General features: G+C 48.4%; 1 protein-coding gene across 1 annotated transcript in view; it reads left to right on the top strand.

The window, feature by feature from the left end:
• The window catches only part of LOC113976779 (acid-sensing ion channel 2), a 367,873-nt gene that overhangs the window by 266,327 nt on the left and 78,124 nt on the right, over positions 1-23,422 (top strand). The window lies entirely within an intron of this gene.

Below are 23,422 nucleotides of genomic sequence, written 5' to 3'. Positions count from 1 at the left end.
GCAGCTTTTGGGCTGTTAAAATTCCCCTGTCAGAAGACCCAGTGAGTGCACATCCAAAATGGACCCTTGTCCACACAAAGCAAATTCATTTGATATGATGAATGAATTCTGCAGGAAATTCAGTGCCTTCTTCTCCCCATCCTGGTGTGGATAATGGTCTTGTTCTGCCTTTCAGGACACACGGGAGCACACACAGTTTTATGGTTGATTTTTATTTAAGGAGACATTTTATTTTGGGTTATATAGAGAGTGAAACAGCAGTAGCTGACTTCCATGCCTGGTTTTATAGAGAAAACACATTTCTCAAGGACTCTGAACTCTTTGTTCACTCTTCCTTGTGTATCTGGGTTATGGATGTGTGTTCCCTGTGCATCAGAGTCCCCATTCCCTCTGAGTCTCTCTATATTATTAATTTGTTTGCCTTTCTAGGTCTGGTTCTTTGCAGGTTTTTTGATTCTCAGAGTTGGCAGTAACAGGCCAACAGAATCCATGAGAATTCCTTTCCTCCTTCTCCTCCTCTTCCCCCTATCCCCCTCCTGGGGCTGTGTCACCACCCTCTCTCCAGGCTTTTCTTTTTGGGGGTGCCCTGGTAGTTACATCCCTTCAGGGATCAGAGACAGATTTGAGGGAAAGCAGCAATTCTTCCTGTGAGTCTGGTGGGGATTTCCTTCTCCTGTAGCATCCTGGGCAGGTTTTGGTGCTCCTTAGTCAGCCAGGAGCCTTGACTTTGGTGTGGGGTGTCAGCCAGGGTCTGTTCCAGACCCACTCTGACCTCCAGCATCAGTAGGTCCTGTGTGTAATCAGGCAGTCCCATGATTTAGGGTGTTCTGGACATCATTAGAGACCACATTGGGGCAGCTGAAGCCCACCCTGTCCATCCCCATCCCCATCCCTGCATCCCACAAGGACATTCACACAGACTCAAGCAAGGACAGAGCTCAGCCCAGCCACGAAAAACCAACCCCTTCATTTCCTTCTTCCCTGTCATTTCTTCCCCGAGCCTTCCCAGCCCGTGTCAGGCTGCGAAAACCTCCGAGAGAAATGACAGAATATCAATTCTTCTTTTCAGAGGGAAACAAAAAAGTGAGGAAAGGACAAATCCCCCGAGGCCGGAGCATCTCCGGGCGGTGCCGATTACAAGATGTGTCGCGGCGTCCTCTGACCCTGCCGCCTGCTGATTCCTCCTGAGGGCCTTGGGAAGCTGCCTCCCTGCTCCCAGCCGAGCCAGCCCTGGCTCTGGTTCCCCTGGGATCCGAGGAATGTGTCCCCCAGCCTGTGAAGGGGGAGCAGCTCAGCCCCGAGGTGCTGCCCCAGTGACAGCGCAAGGACGGGAGGGATCGTGAACGTTTTCTGACGGTTCTGCAGGAGAGGGTGGGGTGAGACACTAATTGTGCGTTTTTAATTGGAATGAGCAGCTCCAGCCATGCCCACCGAAGGACTCTGCTCCCTGCAGGGAAGTTCATTAGCAGCAGACAGCAGATAATGGTTGTTCCCTCCACGAGCAGCCGGAGGTGTCACTTTGATGAAGACATGTAACCATGGGCACAGTGGGCCAGGACCAGCACCTCTGCTGTGCTCTTCGTGCTTCAACTTCAACTTCAGCAGATCTCCCCCTTCCCACTGCCTTTAAATCAGTCCTAAATTCACTCAGAGCGAGTTGTTAATGAGTGGTAGGAGAGCTGGGACCCCCAAAACGAGAGCAGCAGTAATGGGGTGAGCTGGGAAGCAAAGCATCCCCTTTCCCTGCCTTCATCCACTGCACCCAGCTCTGCATCCAGCTGCTCCTGCAAGGAATGAAATAGCTACAGCCTGGGAATACCATTGACCAGGACACCAAGGACAGGACATGGATATGGAACCAATTCCTGAGGTTCAGGGTAATATTTACTAGAAGTCTCTCTGTTCCTGGATTTCTCCCAAGTCCAGGTTCATCACTTTTAGACTCGTTTGTGCTGGGATCTAATCACTGTGTGCCAGGCTGAACAAGGTGGTTTCATGGCTGCAGAGCTCCAGGCAGGGAGGGAGAAGGATGAACCTTTTGGATTTGGAGTTTTCACTTTTCCCTTGTCCCTAATTAAAGAATTAGAGTGACCTTGACACCACAGTGATTTCGTTCAAAGGAACCCAAACCCTTGGCTTTTTAGCAGATTGTCCTGCCCCAGGTGAGCTCACAGGTGACCCTCAGAATGCTCAGAATACCTCAGTCTCATGGGAGAGCATCAAAATGCTTCTCTTGCTCTTGGGGTCATGGCTAAAAAGGCTTTTGCTGCCACCAGCCCGGGCTCTGGAACAGAGAGAAGCCACTAAATAGAGCACATTTGTCATTTGTCAGGGTGAATTTACTGACTAGAGAGTCCAACGTGGAGCAAAGCAAACTCCAGGTGTGCAGAGGCAAAACTGTCACCCTGGGCTGGAGCTGGTCCTTGGCACTGCCCTGACAATGACAGTGGAGCTGTTTGGCTCAGGCTGGAATTGCCAACTGCACACAAGGGCAAATTCTGGGATGTCTGCGTGCCCAGGGGTGAGAACAGCACTGGCAGAGATCCAGGCAGCTCAGGTTCCTCAAAGGCAAGAGGTCAAGAGGAGAAAAAGGTGATTTGTGTCCCCAAAAGCCTTGGGGGAAGGGCTTTGTGCAGCAGCTGGAATTTCAGCCTCAGGGAAGCGTTCAGGAAAACTGAGTTCTGGTTTGGCACAGCCTGTGTGGGGCTGAGACCACGAGCAGCTTCTCCACCCCAAAGCTACAAATAATGACACTGTCCCCTGCTCATGTGGGACCATCCACATGTGTGACCACCCTCAGACCCTCCTCTTGGTCTGGGTGTGATCAGTCTCCAACCTCATCTCCCCTCTCCCAGAGAGCTCCCCCAAGGAACAGCTCCAAGAAAAACTCAGAGGAAAGAGGGCACAAAGACATTTTTTGCTGCAGACACCTTAGCAGAGCCCTCCAGCCTTTCTCTTGCAAACCAGTTTTTGATAAATACTGCTAAATGAAAGTTCCATTAAAGATCTGACATCTATGGAACAAATCAAACCCATTCTGTCCCCCTGCAGGACTAAGAGGAGGAAGACTGACCTTCTCCCAGCTCATTCTTTCTTGGTGATCTGCTGAATGCCTGTGAGGTGTTTAAATACTGTATTTACAAGGAGACACATCTGTCTGTGATACCTCTGCTCGTGCCTTGAGTTCTGTTTTTAATTATGAGGGCTATTTTTAGCCCAGACTCGTGGCCTGGTGGATTCCCATTATAGACAGGAGCTGTGGAGGGCCCTCATCTCAGGCTGCCTTGAAATGAGGACATCCAGCATGCTGTCAGCCCTGCTCCCTAATTAGCACAGCACAGGGATGTATTTATTATTGCTGGCTTTGGGATTGTACCCAGAGACACCTCCTGACTCAAACACACCCCCACAGCTCAACCCAGGGCTGGGCACAACCACAGGGCTTGGAGGGGCTGCAAAATAAACCCAGGTGAGGTTTATTTTATATTATTTATATATATATTTATATTTATATATATTATATATATTAAAATATATAAATATATATGAAATATATAATATATATTTATATAAATATATAATGTATAATGTATAATATATAAATATATAAATATAATATATATATATATAAATAATATAATATATATTAAATATATATATTTAAAATATTTATGTATTTTATATTATACGGTTTCCCTCCATCATCCAGGTGGGGATGGAGGGAAACACTGCAGTGGGTGTTCAGGTGGGGGGTTGGGGGATGGTGAAAAGCTGAGCTCAGAATTCTGACCCTGAAAGTTGTGCTCCCCCTGGGTTTTAATGCAAAGGTTGTGGGACCTCCACCGGTGCCTGATGTGGATCCTGGGGAGAAGAACACCCTTGGGAAAGGGATTCAGGGACCAGAAGGGGGGCACAATCTGGTTTTTCGTGTGTGCACTGGAAGTGCCTCCCCTGGAGCCACTCATGGATCATCTCTCCAGCCCTGGCTCGGCCCAGGCAATGCCCCTGCCCAGCAGGCACAGCTGTGCCACCCTGCCCTGTGCCAGGCAGGAGATGAACCCCTTGGCCACAGCCCCCTGGGGACAGGTCACCTGCTGCACGTGGGGAAAAACAGATGGATAGGATTAAAAAAGGAATTTTCAGCCCAGAGGAAAATTTCTGGGAAGCAGCACAAAGGCTGCTGGAGTGAGGAGCTGGTGTCAAACAGGAGCCCAGCCCCAAACAGGAGCCCAGCCCCAAACAGGAGCTCAGCCCTCTCCCAACCTGCCCAGCCCTTTCCTTGCCCCGTCAGCACCACTGAATGAGCAGATCTGGTTTTTATTTACCCTTTATTTCTTTCTAAGCATCCAATCCACAAAGCTCTGGCAGAATCCTTTAGCAAGGATTGCATCCAGTGCAGGCTGGGGGACAGGAGGCTCTTTGGGAGCTCCCTGAGGGATGTTTGAGCTGGTGGGAAGCAGCAGGAATATCCTTCAGCCCCTATTTCTGCCTTAACAGGTAGGTTGATCTGCATTCTGTGCATCCCAGTCAGGGGAAGCAAAGGGATTTTCTGGGCTGTTTATTAACCCTCCAGCCCCAGCACTGCCCTGAAGTGGTAAAAACCTGTGGCACTTGGAGATGTGGTTTAGTGGGATCAGTGGCATTCAGTGGAAGGTTGGACTTGATGATCATGAAACTCTTTTCCAACCTTCATTATTCTCTGATTTCTTTCCAATGCAGTGCTTGGTAGATCCCAGCTGAGGAAAACATGGAATATCCCTGCCCTTATAACCAAACAATTAGACAGAGCAAGGCCATTCTTCAGCAGAGGATTTTTACATATGAGGATTTAAATATGAGGATTTTTAATGGATTTTTTTTTTAATATGAGGATTTTAAAAAGCTGAGCTTTGTGCCCAACTCTTTCCCATCCCATTGTACCTTCAAGGGAGGATGCTAAGAAGTTGTTGGCACCACCAAGTCCTCCAAGGTACAGAGGCACAGTGAGGACTTCAGGGACAAGCAGGAAATCCTTGTGGATGATATATGTGGCGTTACCTCTGATTTATTTACATCCCTCAGAAAAACTCTGGAGGAAACACAATTGCCCTCTCAATTTGTTACTGAGGCACCCTCCCAATAAAACATTTCACTGGAGCAGGAGGAGATTTAAGGAGGGGAATACTCAGACTCCTTAATGTGCTGCAGTCGAGTGGCCACAGCTCTGAGCTCCCCTGGGCTGCTCCCCCAGGCTTTGGGGACAGGGACATTCCCTCCCCCAAACAAAGTGCTTTTCTTCCACGAGACACAAACCCATAACCTGTGGTTGTGATGGAAGTGCTGGATTTTGGATAAGAGGAGCTCCTGGGGCACTAAGCTCATCCTGATCCTTTGTTTGCCCCAAGCAAAGGTCGTGGGAGAGCAGCAGCTCTTCAAAATTAGGAGGAAAATAACCCCCAAAATAAAATTGATAAAGGCAATAGAAAACATCTCTTTTAATCCCTTTGCCAAAGCCTCATCCTCCCCTCAATCCTTTCATGCTCCTGCTTAGGCTATAAACAAGGCAATATTATTTAAGCCATAGCACCCTGTGGGTTTATATATATTATATATATCAGAGCTGCCTCACTGTTTCTCCAGAGCCTCTGTCTTTAGCTGGCTCTGGGTGGCTGTTGGTTTGTGTCTGATGGTCCCTGCACACCCAGAACACGAAACTCTCCCATTTCCAGGTGTCCTCAGAGCACCTCCTGACCTGCCACTGCAGCTCCCCTGTCCTTGGGGGACACGTGGGGTCTAAACTCCACATTTTGGCATTTAAAGTCTCCAGCAAATGCTTGGGGCAGAGTCCAGGCACATAAAAAGCAGCCATGATGTGAGGGACAGCAGAATTTATCCACATTTATGTGACACAGACAGGCTGCAAAGAGAAATGTGTGTTCTCTGGAACAGGAGTGTTTTGCAGGACCTTGCTGACTCCAGCACCGTTTCCAGCAAACTTCAGGCCATGCTTTATTCCAAAGTGCTCTGAAACATCTGGGGGTGACACAAAACAGGGCTGTAACTCTGGGAAAACACAGTATTTTGTCCAATTCAGACAGCTTGGGAAAAAAAACCTCAGGTGAAGTGATTTTGTGGTGGCTGCAACATCCTGTTGGGTCCGACAGGAACCGGCTCCCTCCAGTTCTGAGCGTGTCTTTTACGTGACATTTTGAAAAGGTCAAAATATTTCATCTCAGGACTGTAGATGTTTCATTTGGGGTTGGAATTTCACATAGGCAAGTCACTGAGGCTTCCTGATGTCCCCTGGAGAGGGACTGATCCATGTCCTACCCCAAAGCTGCTCCATTGGACACATTGGGGGCACATGGAGCCACTTTCTCTGATCTCATGGAAGGGTCTAAAGCTATTTTTTTGGGGGGAAAAAGACTATTGACTGACATGAATTTGCTAAAAACCTCAATGCCACAGAGTCATCATCGTTACCAAAGGAAGTCTCAGCCAAAGCTCGTTACCAGCTGAGATATAATAAGTGCAATATTACGGCTTTAAACCTTCTGTTTTATTGCAAACAGGCTTTCCTCGAAATCCTTCATCCAGAAATAACAGCTAACCAGGAATAGAAATGCTTCTCACTGGAGGCTTGGGAAATATTCTGTCTCCTGGGGTTTAGATCCATCAAAGGAAGGGGATTCATCACTTTAGCACCTGAAGAGTTGCTCTTCCAACACCGTCACAGAATCCCAGGATGGTTTGGGTGGGAAGGGACTTTAAAGCCCATCCAGTGCCACCCCCTGCCATGGGCAGGGACACCTCCCACTAGCCCAGGTTGCTCCAAGCCCCGTCCAACCTGGCCTTGGACACTTCCAGGGATCCAGGGGCAGCCACAGCTTCTCTGGGCAACCTGTGCCAGGGCCTCCCCACCCTCCCAGCCAGGAATTCCTTCCCAATATCCCATCTAACCCCACCCTCTTGCATTTGGAAGCCATTCCCTGTGTCCTGATACTCCATGCCCTTACAAAATTTCCTCTCCAGAGACTTTCTATGACTGTTTTTGGGACATCAGCAACAAGCCTAAAAACATGTGATTAAAAGAAAAACAACCCTGGTGTTAAATGAGTATGGACTACCTTATAATTAATTTAAGATTAATGGGGGAACAACTGAGTTAAAATTCTGTAACGATAATTAGCAAGCAGATTACAACAAAGGAGAAGGCAGCAACTAAAAGTAATTATAGTGTACATACATTAAGATCCTGCACTGCCTAGAAAATAACACGTGTGCTTTGAGATAACTGCAGTGCTTGGAGCAGGGGAACAGCACAGCAGGGCCCCCCCAGCCTGGAGGAGTCGTGGGGCTCATCTGGGCTCCTCTTTGTGCTGTTAAATCTGAACCTGAGCTGGGGAACAGAGCTGAACCAACCAGAAAGGGAACTTCATTAAAGCTGCCAAGTGAAATGTTTAGGGGCTGAGGAGCAGAAGATTGGCTTTGCACTCTTCATTCATCACCTCCCCTCCTCGGCTCCGGGGTGAGTTATGATGTTGGCTTTGCTGTCGTGATTTCCCGCTGCTTCCAGGAGGAATCCTGCATGTTCCAGGTGGGGAAGTCTCTCTCTCTCTCAGAGAAAGAGAATGGATTTACTGCCCTGGCTCTGCCTTTTTGCTCCTGGTTGGTTCTCAGGCCTTGAGTGTTTGTTAGAGAAAACAAAACAAAACAAAAAGACAGTTATTGTTTTCTCCTGAGTGTTCTGTACAGTTCTGACATTGCTCGTGCTGAGCATTTCACAAATGTAAGGAGAGCTTGTGTGAGGAGGTGAGTTCTTTATCCATGTCATGGATAATGGGAGATGAGAGAATCAGAGAGCCACGGAATCATGGAATGGTTTGGGTTGGTAGAGACCTTAAGGATCATCCAGTGCCACCCCTGCCATGGGTAGGGACATCTCCCACTAGCCCAGGTTGCTCCAACCTGGCCTCTTTACCTTGGTCTTGTCTTCCTCCTCCTCACCCCCTCTGACCCCCTGTCACACCTGGAATGGTTTCAAGGCTCCTGAGCAACTTTGACTACTTATGTCGAGTGTTCTGGCTCCTTCTCAGTGCACTTTGACACAGACAGAGAGCTTTTCACTCCTGAAAACACCTTGTCCATTGAAATTCCTGACAAAGAACGTTAAACAGCATCTTTAGAAATCTTGTATAAAAGTACTAAGAGGCCAAAGGCATTAACAAGCTATACTAAAAGTTATAGAATATATATATATGTATGTAATATATATATTATATAATATATTATATATAAAATATATAATATAATATATTATGTATAATATATATAATATAATATACTCCATATAATACATATTATTATATATTCTAATATATAGAAAATTATATGTCATAATATATTATATATTATGTATTAATGTATATTAATTATATTATTATATTATGTATAATATAATAATCTGATATATAAATATATAATATATTTTACTATAATTATATACAATATATAATATAATAATATATAATAGATAATATATTATAATATATTATAATATATAATATTATGTATAATAATATAATATATATCATATTATATAATATATAATATATAACATATAATAATGTATAATATATAATGCATAAAATATAAAATATATAATATATATTATATATTATATATAATTTAATTTAGTATATAATATATATTATATTATATTATATCATATTATATTATATTATATTATGTTATACATATTATATGTAATAATATAATATGCATAATATTGTTATATATAATTATATAGTATATTATATATTATATAATATATATAATATAGATTTTAAGGCATCAGGTTGGACTCACACAAGGGTCTTGAACAAACCCCTTCACCTCTCCTGGCTCTTTCCAGTTGGGAACAACCTGCCTGGAGCTTTCTTCTTCTTCCCAGATCTCCCCAGCACCCCCTAAAGCAGGGGGGCATCCCCCTGGCATGGCCCCATCTGGGCAGTGGGACAGCAGGGAAGGGAAACACAACTCCCCTGGCACAGAGTGGGAGCAGGAGCTGTGTCACCTTCCCCCCCTGTCACCGTCACACGGTGACAAAGCATCAAATTGGATTTGGATTTGCAAATGACAACTTTGGGAGCAGCTGAGCAGAACCAGAGCGCTGACAAATGAGGAAGTGGCTGATGTTCCAGCACAGGTCATTTGTTAGGACAGAATCCTCTCCCCCCCCCCGTGGGTTTTTTTTTATACATTCATTTTTTGTTTCAGCATTTCCAGGGCTCTGATTCATCGGCTCAGACCACTCGAGGTACAGACAACAGCGAGAGTTGCATTTTAAAGAGGGAACAGAGCTGGGTGAGGAGTGGCCTCTCTCTCGAGGTTAATATTGTAAATGCATCTTAAATGTCTAATACATAATCAAACGCCATAAAAATGGAAATGTTATGAGTATTGAAGCCCAGAGAACAAAAATCATTGCTCATTGCTCCTGCCACCAAAGAATTCGTCTGTGAATCAAAGCTGCAAACGCGCCTGGAGTCACATTCCTGGAAATATCAGGATGGAGTGACAAAGATGAACGGGCTGTGCCTGTTTCTTCCCTGTTTCACAACCCTGGGAAGTGCAGGGTGGTCTCACTCCCAGACCCCACAGGCTTTGCTAACCAAAGGTTGTTGGGTTTGTCCCAGATCCAGGCTGCCTTCTTTCCAGATCCTTGAAGCAGCAGCACCAGCTGCTTCCGTGTCCCTGGAATCACAGAATTCCTGAATGGTTTGGGTGGAAAGGACCTTCAAGATCATCCAGTTCCACCCCCTGCCCTGGGCAGGGACACCTTCCACCAGCCCAGGTTGCTCCAAGCCCCGTCCAACTTGGCCTTGGACACTTCCAGGGATCCAGGGGCAGCCACAGCTTCTCTGGGCAACCTGTGCCAGGGCCTCCCCACCCTCACAGGGAAGAATTCCTTCCCAATCTCCCATCTATCCCTGCCCTCTGGCAGTGGGAAGCCATTCCCCCTCGTCCTGTCCCTCCAGGCCCTTGTCCAAAGTCCCTCCAGCTCTCCTGGAGCCCCTTTAGGCTCTGGAAGTCTCTAAACCCAGCCTAGAGCATCCTCCAACTCCGTGGAATCACAGGATCCCAGAATGGTTTGGAATGGAAGGGAACTTAAGGATTATCCCACTCCACTCCCTGCCACAGGCAGGGACACCTTCCACCAGCCCAGGTTGCTCCAAGCCCCGTCCAACCTGGCCTTGGACACTTCCAGGGATCCAGGGGCAGCCACAGCTTCTCTGGGCAACCTTTTCCAACAGGTTGCCCTTCAACATGGGAGAAGGATTTGGGATCCCTGAGGAGCAGCACAGGTCCCAGCAGGAGGCAGGATGGCTGCTGAGTGTCTGACAGGGAGGTGCCAGGCAGAGGACGATGCCCTTCAGTGCCCATGTGCTGGAAGGTGCCAGGAGCTGATCCCACCCGTGCCAGGAGAGCTGCAGGTGGCATGATTGGCTTCCAGGCTGATGGGCAGCTGTTCCTGCCGTGCCACCCTCTGATCAGACCCACCACGTGCTCTCCTGCCCCGGCACAGAGCCAGCAGTGATGGATGGAGGGTCAGGACAGGGAGGAGTCTCCTCACCCCCAGCCTTTGCCAGCTGAGCTGCCCCAGGGGTTGTGTGGCACCCAAAATGTCCACACCCCACCCACCAACCATCACCAGGGACTATCAGCCACCAAATCTTGGTCTCAGTCACCCCCCTTGCACTGCTGGGGACACGTTTTGGGGATGTCTCCTTGAACCATCTGCTGTATTTGAGCTCAGCAGACCCAAACAAGAGGCTTTTTGTGGCCTGATTTCCCAAACAGTGGAAGATTTTGGTCGTTCCTCTTATGCCATCCCATTCCAGATGTCACCACATCCCATTCCAGGTGTCACCACATCCCATTCCAGATGTCACCACATCCAATCCATGAGTTCTCCTGCTGGTGCTGGGCAGGCAGGATGAGCTGCTGGACCCTGAGGGCCCCCAAACTGCCTGGGCTCACCCCCTGCAGAAGCACCCGTGGCTCTGCACACCCATGTGTCTGCACACACATGTAAATCTGCACCCCACACACGTGTAAATCTGCACCCCACAGCCCCTTCTGCTCCTCAACCCAACTTCTGACAGGAGGGACCCTCCCCAGAAGCCCCACCAGGCCCCCAAACCTTAAAGGCAACAGGCCTGGACGTTGTAAAAGTGCTTCTGGAACACAGGATTTTCCACAGTAAGTGGGATTTGGCAATGAAATTCCAAGCCCTGCCAACTGAGGATGTTTGGATTCAGCTTTTTCACTCAAAATGTCATTTATCCAACTAAAGTGGCTTGTAGTGAAGGGCTGGAGCTGACAGCAAGCCCACCCCAAAGCAGCTGATGCAGGCAGCAGCAGAACTCACAGTTGTTCCAATGCCCCATTTCCCATTTTCAGAGCAGTCTGAAGTGCTTTTCTATTATTATTATTATTATTTTATTGCAATGACTATTTGGGAAGGAAAGAAGGTTGAATATCAAAATTGCAACCAAACACATCAACACTGTCAAAATGTGGTCTTGGGCTTGCTGGGGGCTGGGTTCAGCTGCCTCCTCAACTGCTTGGGGGGGGTCAGTTCTATTAAAAATAAAGCTTGGGGGAAGCTCAGCAAACACCAACACCCTGGGAATGTCACTTTGTAAATAAAGTAAATAAAGAGAACAACCTGAAGCTGAAGTTTTAAAGGAGACAAGTCCATCTTGACTTATTGTTATTATCTCCTAATAGTTTACACTGCATTATTCCATAATTACTCAGTGAATCACACTGACACTTTCCATGTTGGCTGTTCCAGTGAGTTACTCCCAGGCCTGGCTCTGAAGGCATCATCACTCTTGCTCACAGAGGTGCTGCTCCACGGGTCATGTCTTGCAGTTATCCCACTCCAGGAGAGCACAGAGACACCATTTCCTTGGGTTTAGTAACAGTTTCTCATCTCTGTAAATAATTCCTTGTTAATTATGCTCCAACCAGCTGGTGCTTATTGTGCAGCCCCATGAATAATAGAATGGAGAGTAAATCCTTATTCTAATAAGGCCAAGAAACACTTAATTCAACCACTGTGCACTAAATTAAGCAAATCTCCTCCAAAGTACCTGGGAGAGGGAGCTGCTCCCCTGCAGGGATTGCTTTGTCACCACCTTTCTTCAGGCCACTGATGCTTTTATTGTGCCCACGTGGACCTTGCTGGTGCCATCTCCACCTCCTCTGCTTTGCTCTGGGGTCCTGCACGTCCTGCACTGAAACAAAGGGCTGTTTCTCTGAGCTGCAGTTTTATCCTGCTGATAAAACTTTGATTTGTGGAGAAATCCCTCTTTTTGAGCCTCCCTGTCGCTCACTTTTGAGTCAAACTGGGTTTTGCCACAGCAGGCAGAGGCCACCCCTGGGCACACCATGGCAGGGCAGCACTCTGGATTTATTGCCACTGCTCTTTTGCTTGCCAAAGAATATTTTCCCAAGTCCTAGGGATGCTTTGTCCTTGCTGGGTGTGCTTTTCCAATGCCAACAGATCTACCAACCTGTGACCCGAGGGAAAGGGTGGAGCTTGGACAGGGCAGGGTCAGGTTGGATCTGAGGAAAAGGTTCTTGCCCCAGAGGGTGGTTGGCACTGCCCAGGCTCCCCAGGGCAGTGGGCACAGCCCCAAGGCTGCCAGAGCTCCAGGAGGGTTTGGACAATGCTCTGAGGGACAGGGTGGGATTGTTGGGGTGTCCTGGGCAGGGACAAACCTGAATCAGTGAGTGCCAGAGCTGGTGGCACCGATGGCACACAGACTGGACAGGCAGAGCCTGTTGCCACGGGGCAAGGGGGGATGGTTTTAAACTGAAGGAGGGTCAATATGGATCAATATAAGGAAGAAGTTTTTTACAATGAGGGTGGTAAAATGGTAAAACACTGGCACAGGTTGCCCAGAGAAACTGTGGCTGCCCCTGGATCCCTGGGAGTGTCCAAGGCCAGGTTGGAGCCACCTGGGCTGGTGGAAGGTGTCCCTGCCCATGGCAGGGGGTGGAACTGGATGAACTTTAAATGTTCCTCTCAACCCAAACTATTCTGTGGGAAGGAGGAAGGTTAAAAATGCTCCTCACAAGAAGAGGGAAATGTTGCTGCCCATGGAAGTGACTCAGGAAGACAAATCCTCCCAAAGCTCCTTCTTCTGACCCCAGGGCACTGCTGGGGGTCCCAGTCTGGAACTGGAGCTGGCTGTTAACACCACAACCAGCTTAAAATTAACTCCTCATTTCCCCCTCCAAGGTTCATCCCCCTTTCCCAGAGAGCTCTGTCTGCTCCCAGGCAAGGAGGGGATCCCACTGAGCAATTTTGGGTCCCATTTCTGCACCCCCTCCCCACCCAACCCCACTGCCCAAACCAGTTCCCAGTTCTGTGACAGCACCACCACCATGTCTAACATGATGCCACTCTGTGAGTCTGCAGCCTGTTTTATCAGAGCTCAGAACCCAGTGCAGGATGTGAAGTGACTCACTCTCAAACAAGATGAAACATTTGGGTATTTATTTGATCTCACTCTTTCATTTCCCGGTGACAGAGCAGCCCCTCTTCCCTTTGTGGATTGGGAAATCCTAATCCAGCCCATGCCAGTCCTGTCTCTCAGCAGGGGTTTCTCTCTGAAAGCAGCTTGCAGGGAAATGTAATGCAGTTACATAAAAGTCAGCGTTTTGGGAGACTTACATCTATTTATTTAAGATGTTTAAACTAGAAAGTACTCGCAGAGATAATGATTATTTATGACCAGGTGTCACACCTTCTTCAAGTACTGAGGGGCTCTATCCAAACACAGGGAAAACATCAGGCAAACAAGGAAATGATAAAGAGCCTGAAAGTAAAGAGGATCTTTGATTTTGATCTGTCCTGTTTCCAGCTCCAGCCTCCTGGGGGGAAGAAACAAACTGCACTGAGGGCACCCTCTGTCACACCAAGGGCACCACCAGCACCAGGAGGGGCTGGGGGAGATGCCCTTTGTCCAGGAACCTGCTCATCCCAAATGCCAGCCCCACACACCACCCCCCTCCCCAGAGCTGTTGGTTCTCCCCTGCAAACGGGCTGGAAAAAAGCAACGGGATTGCCCCAAGAGCTGGGGGTGGATGCTTGGGCAAGGCAAGGAAGGAGGAATTAGAGCTGGGGAATCAAGAAATCAGTGATGGAGAGCCTGTTCCATCCAGGGGTGTCAGCAATCCCTGCAGTGGCAGGGCCAGGCTGTCAGAGAATCACGGAATCACAGATGGTTTGGGTTGGAAGGGGCTTTAAAAACCATCCAGTCCCAGGTTGGAGCCACTTCAGGTGGGGAAATCCCCGCCTGGCTCAGCTCAGCTGCATTCACTGAGGCTTTTGCATCTGCCAACGCAGCCTCCAGCATTCCATGGATTTCCCCAGCCCTCCAGCACAGTACAGGAGCAGTTTTCCAGCAATCCCACCTCATTTCTGAAAGGTTCATCCCCAGAAAATGCTTAAAGCTGAATGTTCACTGGCCAACCTCTCTCCCCCCAGTCGAGCCTGTGTCTAACACGCTTCAGCAATGGATAAATCTCGTAATCAGGCCTGGATTGTTTTCCTAACAAACAAGGGGATTTGCTCAGACTGTCACCCTTAAGGCAACTGGTGTTTGTAAGACAACCAGGAGATGATAATTACACAAGCAAGCACGAGGTGTGTACACAGACCAACCTCCAAGGAGGAAGCTGGGGTGGATGGGTCAGGATATCTGGATATAGAAACCCAGAGTTCTTCTGGTCGCTGGTTCAGCCCCTTTGCTACTCCCTGGAGTAGCTCTGGACCACCTGAGTGCTCAGGTGAGTGCTCACCTGAGTTCCACCCCCGAGTTCATGTGTGTGTGTGTCAGGTTTGCATCAGCAAAAAGAGAACCAACCCACATCCAAAGGAAGGGCTGGAGCTGTGTCAGGGAGGGTCAGGTTGGATCTCAGGGAAAGGTTCTTCCCCCAGAGGGTGGTTGGCACTGACCAGGCTCCCCAGGGCTCCCCAAGGCTGCCAGAGCTCCAGGAGGGTTTGGACAACACTCTCAGGGACACCTGTCCCAGGCTGAGCTTTCCCCACACCAAAAAAATACCACTTTTTCCCTTAAGTTGGCTCTAAGATCAATATTTTGAATTCTTCCTTCTACTTCTGAGGTCAGCATCAGGTGTTTGCAATTATCACAAAGAAGCACCACATTACTTCATCCGGAAAAAGCAGAAGCAAATAAATTGGAAATACTGATTATTTGTCTAGTGCAATTACCCTGAGAACAGTTCCCTGGGGACTCGCTGCATAATGTGATGTCAATGAACGTGAGAAAAGAAATTCTATTGTCATGAAAAACACCCACCACGAGGAAGATATTCAAGGATTTTTAGTGTCCATGTGGAAATGTCTCCTCTGAGTCCCTTCTCATCCATCTCAGACACGTGATAAACCTGTTGGGTCACTATTTCCAGGGGCTGAATGGGGAATGTTGGAGGACACTGCACCAAATATTTAGGGGTAGCCATAAGGAAAATAAACAGTCCTGCTTTTCCTCTGTTTCATGGAAGGTTTGGGGAGGGTTTTTGGAGTGTGAGACACGAACTGGCAGATTCCCAGCTGCTGATTTCCCCCTTATCTGAAGGCTCCTGACTGCCATCACTTCTCATGGCACCGAGGAATTGATGGTGGCAAAGCAAAGAGAGAAGATTGGGAGGTGTCCATTGCCCAGATTTTGGAGCCTGGGACGTTGGCATGGAAGCAAATCCTTCCTGGAAGCATCTTGTTTACAAGATTAGTGAGAAAATTAAGAAAAAAAAAAAAAGACAACTGAGAAGTTGTTAAAACAACTTGAATTCTTGCAGAAAGGAGAAAAAGGAGGGGACGGTCCAAAATGGGGCTGCAGACAGCAGAAAGTGCTTGGGAGGTGCATTTCCAATCAAGCTTTCCCAGTTCTCCCTGGAGGTTTTACACCTGTTGTTTTAAAATATCAACTCAGAGACAAAATGGTTTTGAGAAGGAAAAAAAAAAACTTTGATGTGCTATCACAGGGAATCATCCAGTGCATTAACCACTGCTCAGGGAGGCACTAAAGCACCACCCAGCCACATCCAACCACTGGAAAAGCGGGAGAGACTGGGAGGGAGGCATCAGGAATATCGATTCCTGTAATATTTGTGGGGAAAAATATGAAGGAAAAGGGGAAATTTCACCTTTTTGCCTTTTATACCCAGAGCAAACCCAATTCCCTTGGAGGGGGAAGGGAATCAATTCAAACATTCATAAAACCACCGAGGGTATTTCTTCAGGGAATGTCTCTTCAGGAAAACTCATTCTGACAACATCTGTCTTTGTGTCAAGGCAGAGTCAGCCCAGATGTCCCTCCTGGAGGAACCTTCTTTCTGCTGCAGTTTCATTCCTTCAGGGTTTTTTCCATCCAAGAGCTTCCTTGGTTTTGCCTCCCCATGGGATTATATTAAAGAAGAAAGAAGGTATTTTTAATAACAATAAAAAAAATTAGTTGTCAGCCATCCTGTTTCTCATTCCTGGAAAAAGGTGCTGAAACTCCCTTGATGTTCAGAGGAGGGACCCAAACTTCCTCTGCTGAGCAGGAGCAGAACCCAGCCCTAAACACTCAAAGTTTCCCAGTGTTGGTTGGTTTTGGTTTGGTTTTTTGTGTTTTGTTGTGTTTTTTTTCCCTTAAATCAATGTCATTTAAAATTACATAACTGCAAAAAAGCATCTGAAAAACTTAAGGATGGTGCTTCTATTTTATCAAACCTTTTCTCCATTAATCTTCCCACACAACTGCTGTCACCCATTAGCCTGCCAAAGGAATGGGAGCTGGATCCTGTCTCTGCTTGGCAGCTCAGCAGGTGACACTTACCTGCCCTGCTCAGCTCCATCCCTCTGGATACTCATTCCCTGTGCCAAGGACAACAGTGAGGACAGACCTTCAGCACCAACCCAGTGGCCTCTAGTCCTGGCCAAACCACATAAAGAAGGTAAACCCCCCCCTCAAATTCTCCTGCATGGTCACCTGGGATTCCCACAGCTGGGAATTGCCTCGATGAACCTGTGCTGCAATATCTGGCAATAATCCCACTGGATCTGCAAGGAACTGCAGCAGCTTTGGGGCTGTCAGATTTGATCCTTTGAAATAGTTTTTGACAGGAATTCAAGTTTCTTTTGATGGAGAGGGGGAGGTTTTTTTCCTTGTGCAGAAAAGGGGCTGTTTCCCTTGGGAAATATCACTGCAACCCCCCCCGGTATCTGCACAGCCCTGGAGCCTCCACGAGCCTCAGGAACGTGCCAGGAGCAGAGTTAGGTCAAAGCTGTTTGTCAGAGAATGGCCCTCTTTATGCTTCCAGCCACATCCCTCAGGTACTCCAGTGGTTTTTATAATAATTGCATTTATTGATTCCCTCCAATGTGACCCCTGAGCTCGGCTGGAGCACAGGGAGCCAGAGCAGCACGAGGCAGGGCTGGGGACGTGAGACTTGCACCTTCCCAAACCTGCCTGTGCCTCTGTCCTGTCCTCACAACACCCATCTCCAGGTGACCCTTTGTGCTGTCACCTCCATCTCCTGCTCTTCCATCCCTGGAATTGTCCAAGGCCAGGTTGGACGGGGCTTGGAGCAACCTGGGCTGGTGGAAGGTGTCCCTGCCCAGGGCAGGGGGTGGCACTGGATGGGTTTTAAGGTCCCTTCCAACCCAAACCATTCAGGAATTCTGTGATTCCAGAGACAGGGAAGCAGCTGGTGCTGCTGCTTCAAGGATCTGGAAAGAAGGCAGCCTGGATCTGGGACAAACCCAACAACCTTTGGTTAGCAAAGCCTGTGGGGCCTGGGAGTGAGACCACCCTGCACTTCCCAGGGTTCTGAAACAGGGAAGAAACAGGCACAGCCTGTTCATCTTTGTCACTCCATCCTGATATTTCCAGGAATGTGACTCCAGGCGAGTTTGCAGCTTGGATTCACAGACAGGGGTGGCACTGGATGGGCTTTAAGGTCCCTTGTTGCCAACCCAACCCATTCCATGATTTTCTTATAACCCCCTGGGATTTTATAATCCCAGGGATTTGCCTGCCCCTCCCCTGCCCAGCTCCTGAGTGATATTTCACCCTGGCTGAGCTCAAACTTTGCATCTGGCCAAGCACTGGGGCCACCAAGTGATGGAGGGGAGGCTCCTGCTCAGCCCTGCCAGCAGGATGGTGGCCACAGGGCCACCAAAATCCACAGAGAGCCCTGGAGCAGGAGGCAGGTTGTCCCCAAGTCCCCCTTGTGTCCAGGGTATCAGAGGGACAAGATGCCCCAATGTTGAATGACAGCAACTTTTCCTGCTAGGAAAAGCCTGGGAGAACTTTGCTTTTTAATTTGCTCCGAAGAATTCACTTTAAAATCACTTCTTGCCAAATCCAGAGGTGCTTTCGTTCGTTTCATTTCCTCTCCTCTTTTCTTCAGCCCTGAAATGGAAAACAGGAAAAAGAAAAAAAAAGGAGATAATTGGGAAGATGTCAATTGAGAAGTTTAAAATAGATTTAAATCCTTCCTCTCCTCTACCTGCAGGAGAAAAATATATATATAAACACACATACATGCATACATCTATCTATCTATATATTTATGCATTACCATTTTGTTCCTTTAAGGAAAGGTAGTGAATAATGGTGCTGTCAGGAAATGTGAATTTAACAAGACTCTGCTAATTAGAGGACACAGGACAGCCCTGCCATGTGTGGCCTTGCACAGGACCCCTGAAAATCTAATTCCAAATCTGTGTCAAGCCCGTGGATCAGCCACACGTCTCAGAGTCCCCACCAAAACCTGGGATGAGGGAGGATTAAATCCTTTCAGATGAGGGGGGAATGGGGGACTCCCACCAGTGCTGCAAAGGCAAATGTGACCCCTCTGTGGGGTCCCAACCCCAGCTGAGATCTGGCTTCTCCTTAAATCCTCCTAATTAATCCTCAGCATCCTCCTGCATAATCCCACAAAATCCCACGTTTATTTGCTTTCCCCCTCGCTGGGAGTCTCAGCCTAATCCCCAAAAGAGCAGCCACAGCTTTACTCACTTGGGCACTTCTTTGATCTCTCTCAGGTTTGTTTCTGTTGCACACACACGAGGCACAGAAAACGAGATGTCAAAAGTTTCCCTATTTTTGGAGCTGGAAGCAGAGTTGTAAAATGCAAAGGTTTTTACTACTCTGCTGCTGTTTGGATAAAGGGGGCAGATTAAGGAATACCCATAAACCATTGATGTGCCTTCAGGATTTTGTTATGGATCAAGTATTTTACCTCCCCACGCTGAAAACTCACGGCCCCAAAAGGCTGCAGACCCCCCAAAAATCCCTCTAACAGCTGTAGTGGGAGGGTTCTGCTCGGAGAATCCTCAAATAATTTGGGGAATTTCACAGATGGAAGCTCAATATATGGAAAATCCCCTTTGGAATAAAGGCTGTTGGAATGAGGGTGATGTTTGGGGGTGGCAGCAGCCCGTGGGTTCCCCAAAGCTGAGCTGCTCTGGGGTCACACAGAGGGTGGGTTGTCACATACTCTGGGATTTGAGGCAGCAGTGACAGAGTGGTGGCTTCCATGGAAACCCCTATTTCCAAGTGCTTTATGGCTTTCTCATCCCTTGGGAGCTCCAGTGGGAATTCGCTGGGCAAAGCAGGGAATTGTTCTGGAAGGATTGGGGTTTGCAGAACATGTTTTTGGCTCATTTCATCACATCTGCCCCCCTGGGGGGGTCATTGGGTACTGGTGCCTAGGGCACAGGCTGCCCTGTCTGCCAGCTGTGCCCAGCTGTGCCCAGCCTCTGCTTTCTGCACCAGTATTCCCAGTGGCACCAGGGATGATTCTGGGCAGGAATCATTGGGAGACTTGAACCTCTGGGAACTTGAACCTCTCATCTGGGGACAAGTGGCCTTTTAGCATCTGTCCCCTGTTCTCCTTGGTTCGAGTTCCTGAGAGCTGAAAATCGATGCCTTTGTTTTTACAGGGGCTTTGAAAGCACAAAAAAAAACCCACTGGAAGGTAGAAATGTGATCCCAGAATGCTGGAATGGTTGGGGTTGGAAGGGACCTAAAGCTCATCCAGTGCCACCCCCTGCCATGGGCAGGGACACCTTCCCCTAGCCCAGGTTGCTCCAGGGATCCTGCACTCTTTGAGCTCATCCCTGTAATTCCACCTCTTGTTTTTAGTCCCCAAAACCTCAAAAAACCGGATGATGTCGCAGCTTTTGCCCAGCTGATCCATGTCCTGGGACAATCCCAGTGTTCCTGCTGCCCCTGGGACAATCCCAGTGTTCCTGCTGCCCCTTAACTCCTCCTGGCACCGAATCTGCTGCCCACTCATCCCCCAGGGATTGCTCTGAAGAGCTGAGCAATGGAATAAATCCCATAAATCCCCTGGGATGCACTGATGGACACAGGTGCTGGAGCGTGTCCAGGGAAGGGGCTGGAGCAGCAGGAGCAGCTGAGGGAGCTGGGGGGGCTCAGCCTGGACAAAAGGAGGCTCAGGGGGGACCTTCTGGCTCTGCAACCCCCTGACAGGAGGGGGGAGCCGGGGGGGGTCGGGCTCTGCTCCCAGGGAACAAGGGACAGGAGGAGAGGGAACGGCCTCAAGTTGCACCAAAGGAGGTTTAAATTCGATTTTAGGGAAAATTTCTTCATGGAAAGGGTTGTCCAACCCCTGGCACAGCTGCCCAGGGCAGGGGTGGAGTCCCCATCCCTGGAGGGATTTAAAAGCCCTGTGGATGTGGCACATGGGACATGGGTGGCCTTGGCAGTGCTGGGGGATGGTTGGACTCTGATCTTGGAGGGTTTTTCCAACCTGAACCATTCCATGATTCTCACTCCCATGGAGCAAACCCCAGTGAGCCAAGCCCTGAAACCTGGGAAATTCTCTCAGCAAATTCCCATTCCTGGAGCTCAGCACTAACTCAGCACCAACTCACTGCTCCAGGGGCCTGCAGGGCTCTGTGGAATTGGGGATTTGTGGGTTTTTCAGCTGTCAGTCACACTGAGAGTCTGGTGGGAGAAGAATTTGGGGTTGATTCTCCCTTTGCTCCCTTACAGGATGAATTAAATAATAATAACAAAAGGGTCCAGCAGAACAAAGTATTATGATTTACCTTCCAGGGGGTTTAAAGCTTTCATTTAATGCTTTTTGTCTTTACCTGAGTTGATGTTTGAAGTGAAAATTAAGTTTCAAAAGAAGGCAATGCTTTTGGTGAGGAAACCTTCCCAATATTTGTCTTTCCTTCACCTTTCAGGGGCACACAGGTTATGTTTTGGGGGGAGGGGAAATGACAGAACTCACCCAAAATAATTCACTGGATTTCTCACCTATCGTTTGATTTCCACCCATAATCCATTCTCCAACAGAAGGAGCAAACTCACACAGCCCAAGGGATAATTTCAGTAGTGACTTGTTGATTAATTAGCAATATTTATTGACAGCAGCTCTGTTATTTCTTCCAAGTATTAAGCCCAATAAGCTTTTCAGCTGCTCAGGCTGTGTGAAGAATTAAGCAGGACTCTGTTGCAGCACAGGGTGCACAGGTAATGAGCTGCTTTCTCAAATAACTTAAAAAATTGAGACAATTTCCAAAGGTTGGGTGGCTGGGCAGGGAGAGATTTCCCACCAGCCGATGCCAGCTTGGAATTTTATGGTGAGGTTTGGTCTGCTTTGTCTTTGTAATGTTTTCATGGTGAAGCTTTTGGATTTTAGCTCGAGGTGAAGATGGTCTTGGCCATCTTTTCTTTAATTAAGAAAAGTTGCTTTGCTAGAATAAATCAGGTGGGGAGATCGGAGCAGATAATTTGGAGTGGGAGCGTTTAAGGGGAAAAAGCAGTTTTTTATGCAAACCTGATGTCCTTTCCTTTACAATCCCCTTTTGCCAGGCTATTCCCACCCCAAAAAAATGAGTGAAAAACCCTTTAAAGAAGGAGAAGAGTCGAAAATAAGCAAGTGGGCACAGTCCAGGGCTGAGCTGGGTTTCTCCATCCAGGCACAATCCATAGTCCTGGCACTGCCAGAGGACCTGGCACTGCCCGGGACCGTCTGTGCCGCGAGGTAACGAGTTCGTGGGGGAGGGAATATTTGAGGACGTTTCTAGCCAGGCACCTTTATTTCCTGGGTTTGTGGCGATATATCACGGGTGTAACAGTCTCAGACCGCCTCGTGGCGAAGCGGTTGGGATGTTTATTATCCTGAGAGCGAGCCAAGGGGAAAAACTCCCACTGGTTTCAACAGGCGGCAGGGAAAGAAAAAAAAAAAAGAAAAAAAGCTGAGGTCGCTCGGAAAGGAGGCGGAGAGACTGAATGGGAGCTACCGGAGATCGCGTTGGAATGGATATTGGAACTTGTGCCCTTTCCCCGTTCGCTTTACAAAAGGTCACGGCGGTGCCTGGGGGGTTGGAAAGGTTTTGATGTTTATTAGCGGCGCTAAATAATGGGAAAATTCCTGCCGGGTGTGGATACGAGCACTGCAAACCACCAAAGTTATCTCAGGGCGTAAAGCTGAGCCCGCAGCGAGTTTGTGCAAATCGCTGCTGCCACCACCCCTATATCTGGAGGGCACAAGCTCAGGCCACTCAATCCCGTTTTTCCCCATGATCCCAAAGCCGGGAGCGGGATTTTGGGGACGGCTTGCCACCGAGTCGGGGTTTGCTGCACGTTTTGCAGCTTTGCCACAATAAAAAAAGCAACTCTCCGGGAGAGGCTGGAGATAACCAGGCTGGAACAACTCCATCTATTGGGTAAAAATATACGGCTCGAAATGCACACGGAAAACGAATTCAGAGGGAAAAGAAAAAATCAGAGGGGATTCAGAGCAGTTACCGGCACTTACAGCTTAATTGGACACAATTAGAGGAATGTTTCTTGCTACTGTTTGAAAGCAAAATGAAGGTAAAGGCAGCTGCTTCCAGAGAGCCGAGCTGAGCAAACCCGGGGAGATGCCAGCCTATATCCCAAGTTATTCCCGTCTCGTAAGGTGTTGGGGAAAAGGGGCTTTTTTGGGTGTCCGATGCAGGGCAAAAGGAGCATCTGATCCCAAAGGGCTCCCCAGGCTCGGCGTGAGGGGGGCAGAGGGCAGCGATGGCCGGGGTCAGGGGGTGACATTTCGCTGAATACGTTTCTCCCTGTTCCCACTCATTTCACGGGAGTGGAGGAGCTCGGAGCAGCTTCGCCACGGAGACCAAAAAGCCAAAAGACCCCCAAGCAATCCCCCCCTTCGCCCAGAAAACAGCGGCTACACAGAGCAGGCTGCAAAGCTCGCCTGCGTTTCCCGAGGCTTTGCCTGGCTCCGTGATATCATGTTTTCCCCCGGGGATGCTGAAAAGCAGAAAAACAAACTCCTGCTGGAGGAAGGAGGAGGGAGCGGGGAGAGGGGGGGGGGG

The sequence above is a fragment of the Neopelma chrysocephalum genome, unplaced genomic scaffold, assembly GCF_003984885.1.
Source record: "Neopelma chrysocephalum unplaced genomic scaffold, ASM398488v2 Primary Assembly neopelma1_182, whole genome shotgun sequence".
NCBI lineage: Eukaryota > Metazoa > Chordata > Aves > Passeriformes > Pipridae > Neopelma > Neopelma chrysocephalum.
The sequence above is the reverse complement of the archived record's forward strand: the minus strand, read 5'-3'. Positions and strand labels throughout refer to the sequence as shown.